General features: G+C 32.2%; 1 long non-coding RNA gene across 1 annotated transcript; it reads right to left on the reverse strand.

Moving 5' to 3' along the window:
* Positions 1 to 123: 123 nt before the first annotated feature.
* LOC113465801 lies at positions 124 to 4,604 on the reverse strand. Its single transcript, XR_003390404.1, has 2 exons — positions 3,766 to 4,604; positions 124 to 1,246 (listed from the first exon to the last, which is right to left on the reverse strand). It is a non-coding gene; the product is annotated as an uncharacterized LOC113465801 (long non-coding RNA).
* Positions 4,605 to 4,999: the final 395 nt, after the last annotated feature.

The raw sequence follows: 4,999 nt of genomic DNA on the forward strand, positions 1-4,999 counted from the left end.
ACTGGGAGAAGGGGGGGTTAAAAGGTTAAAAATTAAAAAAAAAAAAACCCCAAAAGAAAAAAAAAAAAAAAAAAAAAAAAAAAAAAAAAATAGAAATAATATGAAAATCAGCACAACGGTCAGTTTCTCATAAGTCTAAAATAACTTTAATTTATATTATAATTATTATTGTAAATTAGAAAATATACACCGAAATCTCTAAGGATAAAAATATGTATCATAAAATTACATCGACAGAAAGAGTAAATAAAAAGAAAAGGGGGAAAAAGAGGGGATGAGAAATGAATGGATCAAATAGGGATGATTTGAATGGAGCAAAGTTGATGAACGGACTAAGAGATAACAATCTATTTTCAAGATAGGTTCACACTATATGGTAGAGCCACATATAATTTGGCACATTTTATCTTCCATACCGTGTGATCGGTCTACCTTAAAATATGGCGTTAACATACACTTATGCCGACAAATTTTTGCTTTGTACCATAGAAAACTGACAAATTATATGCCACTCTGCCCTACCGTGTGATCCTAGCTTTAAGGAGGGAAAAAATCCAACAGTTTTTCAGATCAGAAACATAGCATAGAAATAAATTAAACATAAAACATTACTACATTAATAATAAATACATCTTTTTTTTTTTTAAGTACATCTCGTTTCAAATGTTGAGCACATTGTTAGGTTATTGTAATGTCATTTTTCTATTATATTACATAGGTAGGTACCATCTTACTATTTTTGAAGACATTTTTCAATTGATGTCATTTTTGTCACCAATGTCATTATACTTGTACGTACCTATGACATTGACATGAAAACAATATAATATTTTTTAAAATAACATTTCATAATATTTTTGGGAGAATGACCTAGTGGTCAAGTTTCTAGACATTTGAAAACAGCAACACATTTCATTTGGGATATGAGCATAAAATATCTCCATTCGTTAATACTAAATCGCGTTAGGTGTGTTTAGAACCAAATATTTTATGAAACTGAGAAAGCCTATATTTTTCAATAGGGGAGCCACCAAAGTAATGCACCATAAATGATTTCAAGATTTTGACAGACTTATAACATTGGCAATTGGCACCAACCTCAGTAATGCATTTAATACGTTTATTTTACTCCCAATTTTCGAAGATGGTGGGCGTTTTAGAATTCTCAAATAGTAATAATAATAATAGACTCTTGAGTGGAAGGCAACCACTAGGCGAGGTTAACGCCTTAGGCGTTCTCTACCACCTAACCCTTAGAGTCTTTACAGACTTACGAGTATGACATTGGCAATTGGCACCAACCTCAGTAATGCATTTAATGCGTTTATTTTACTCCCAATTTTCGAAGATGGTGGGCAGTTTAGAATTCTCAAATAGTAACCAATTTGTACGAAAATCATTTTCCGATCGAACATTTGAAAAAGTTTCAGATATCCAAATAGGGGAGCCACCAAAGTAATGCACCATAAATGATTTCAAGATTTGGAAGTCTTTACAGACTTACAACATTGGCAATTGGCACCAACCTCAGTAATGCATTTAATGCGTTTATTTTACTCCCGATTTTCGAAGATGGTGGGCGTTTTAGAATTCTCAAATAGTAACCAATTTGTACGAAAATCATTTTCCGATCGAACATTTGAAAAAGTTTCAGATATCCAAATCGGAAAAGTTAGAAGAGTATTTCATTTTATTGTAAGATCAGGGAGAGGACAAAATACTATCCAAATAAAAGAACACACATGCGTAAATGATAACATTAGATACATATTTTAATTTCTTTCTTTTTTATCTTTAGATCTCCGTTTGTTGAGTTATCAGTTATCTCTTAAGATTTTTTTCTTTTTTGAATTTTTGTAATTTTTTATTTAGTTGTTCTGAAGATGGCCATAGTAGTGGTCGAAATATATCAACTCGTCTGTCCTTTTAGGCTTTGACTGGGTTTACTTCGCGAGTTGATTTATGAACTGCATTCTATTTTGCATCACAAAATGAGTCACTGGAAATGAAGATCGAGTCAATCGTCTACGGTGAACCCCAAAAAAGGCAAAAATCCTTGTCAACCTGATTCTCTGTGCATTTGACGACGTGTCTTGAGTATATTGCATTGAAAATAAAAGTAAAAAATGGTTAGAATGAGAGAAAAAGTGTTTTTGCTGCAGATGTCTGGGTTACTGAAATGAAAATAATAATAATTTAAAAAAAAATAATAATAAATAAATAAAAAATCGAAGAAAAAGCGTTTTTGTAGACGTCTTCAAAGTTTAAATCGCCAGCCTAGTTAGCTTGGTTGGTAGCGCGTGTCTTGTAAGCGCTAGGCCGCGGGTTCGATTCCCGTCCGGGGCGAATTTTATCCTGAACGGATAATGTTCGTTCTCGGAACGGCTGTCCTATTACTGTCGTCTTTTTTCTCTTCGATTTTGGGACGATAAGACCTTAGCAGTTACAGTTCCTTCTGTCAAACCTCTTGAAAAAAAAAGAGTTGGAACTGTCTTGAAAGCGCTAGGCCGCGGGTTCGATTCTCGTCCGGGACGGCTTTTATCCTGAACGGATAATGTTCTTTCTCGGAACGGCTGGCTTTCTCCTATTACTGTCGTCCTTTTTCTCTTCGATTTTGGGACAATAAGACCATAGCAGTTACAGTTCCTTCTGTCAAACCTCTTAAAAAAAAATGAAAATTTCCCTATTCAGTAGGTATGTATCTATGCAGAAAATGTGAATTTAACCAAGTATGAACTATAGAGCTGAAAACTAATTTAATGAAGCCTTATAGGTGTGCCTCCTGAAACCAAACCTTGCAACTTTAATTTATTATAATTATTATTGTAAATTAGAAAATATACACCGAAATCTCTATGGATAAAAATATGTATCATAAAATTACATCGACAGAAAGAGTAAATAAAAAGAAAAGGGGGGAAAAGAATTAGGGGATGAGAAATGAATGGATCAAATAGGGATGATTTGAATGGAGCAAAGTTGATGAACGGAAGAAGATATAACAATCTATTTTCAAGATAAGTTCACACTATATGGCAGAGCCACATATAATTTGGCACATTTTATCTTCCATACCGTGTGATGGGTCTACCTTAAAATATGGCGTTAACATACACTTATGCCGACACTTAATACACTTATGCCGACATTTTTTTGCTTTGTACCATAGAAAACTGACAAATTATATGCCACTTTGCCCTATCGTGTGATCCTGGTTTTAAGGAGGGAAAAAATCCAATAGTTTTTCAGATCAGAAACATAGCATAGAAATAAATTAAACATAAAACATTACTACATTAATAATAAATACATCTTTTTTTTTTTAAGTACATCTCGTTTCAAATGTTGAGCACATTGTTAGGATACTGTAATGTTATTTTTCTATTGTATTACATAGGTAGGTACCATCTTACCTTTTTTGAAGACATTTTTCAATAGATGTCATTTTTGTCACCAATGTCATTATATAAGTATAATGACATTGACATAAAAACAATATATTTTTTTTAAAATAACATTTCATAATATTTTTGGGAGAATGACCAAGTGGTCAAGTTTCTAGACATTTGAAAACAGCAACACATTTCATTTGGGATATGAGCATAAAATATCTCAATTCGTTAACACTAAATCGCGTTAGGTGTGTTTAGAACCAAATATGTTATGAAACTGAGAAAGCCTACATTTTTCAATAATAATAATAATAGACTCTTGAGTGGAAGGCAACCACTAGGCGAGGTTAACGCCTTAGGCGTTCTCTACCACCTAACCCTTAGAGCTCTATTATTATGTGGTCAAATTCTCAAATAAATGAGGATAAAATTCGATACCTCGGCTGGGATCGAACCCACGCCCTCCTGATTACCAGGCGAGCGTCTTGACCACTACGCCACCGAGGCAATAGTAACCAATTTGAACGAAAATCATTTTCCGATCGAACATTTGAAAAATTTTCAGATATCCAAATCGGAAAAATTAGAAGAGTATTTCATTTTATTGTAAGATCAGGGAGAGGACAAAATACTATCCAAATAAAAGAACACACATGCGTAAATGATAACATCTAGCTACAAAAAAAAAAAAAAAAAAAAAAAAAAAAAAAAAAAATGTAAATCAAGAAAAAATATTTGCACCAAAAACTGAGAAAATAAAAGGATGAACCAAATGAGGGGGAAATATTATTGTCAGGGGGAAAAAAGGAAAATAAAAAAAAAGATATATTGCAAAATGAAAACCATACAAAAAGTTCATTGACGGGGGGAAAAGTCCCATGAATTAATAGTAAAAAAAAAAAGAAAAAAAGGGGGATAGTGAAAGATACAACTTCTTTTACAAGATATGGCCAGCTACTTTAGGTGGAAATAGGTAATTCACAAGGAAAAGGATCAAGTTCTTAGTTCACACTTAAATTTGAGTGGTCACTTAAGTACTTGAGTGACACAGGTCATCCTCAGTCACTCAAAATTTCACTCAAACATAAGGGGGAAACTTGACAAAATCATAAGGTAGAATTTTATTACAAAAAAAATAATAATATTGGAAAAATCTCTTCAATAAATCATTAATTAACAGATAAAATCTAAATGTACGTGTCTACAGTAATTGTCATTCAAAAAATAATAATATTGGAAAAATCTCTTCAATAAATCATTAATTAACAGATAAAATCTAAATGTACGTGTCTACAGTAATTGTCATTTCGAAGTGTTAGAGACAAATTTATTTAAAATAAAACAAAGTTTTAAAGTTCATGTGGAATAGAAAAATAAATATTGGGACAGAAATAATTCAATAATTTAATGAGTAATTATAATATACATGATGATCTTCTTGAAAAGAATGGGCCCAATTCTCTTTATACATAAAAATAACTCCTTTTGAGAATAAAATAACAGCTATATTTAGGGGCATGACCCCCCACTATCTATTTTCTTTCAGATATGTTCTAAGTTTTGTAGCGATCTTCAGGTACGTGTAAACAAGTCTTAGGCCAAACTCC

Source organism: Diaphorina citri, unplaced genomic scaffold (assembly GCF_000475195.1).
Source record: "Diaphorina citri unplaced genomic scaffold, Diaci psyllid genome assembly version 1.1 scaffold161, whole genome shotgun sequence".
Lineage (NCBI taxonomy): Eukaryota > Metazoa > Arthropoda > Insecta > Hemiptera > Psyllidae > Diaphorina > Diaphorina citri.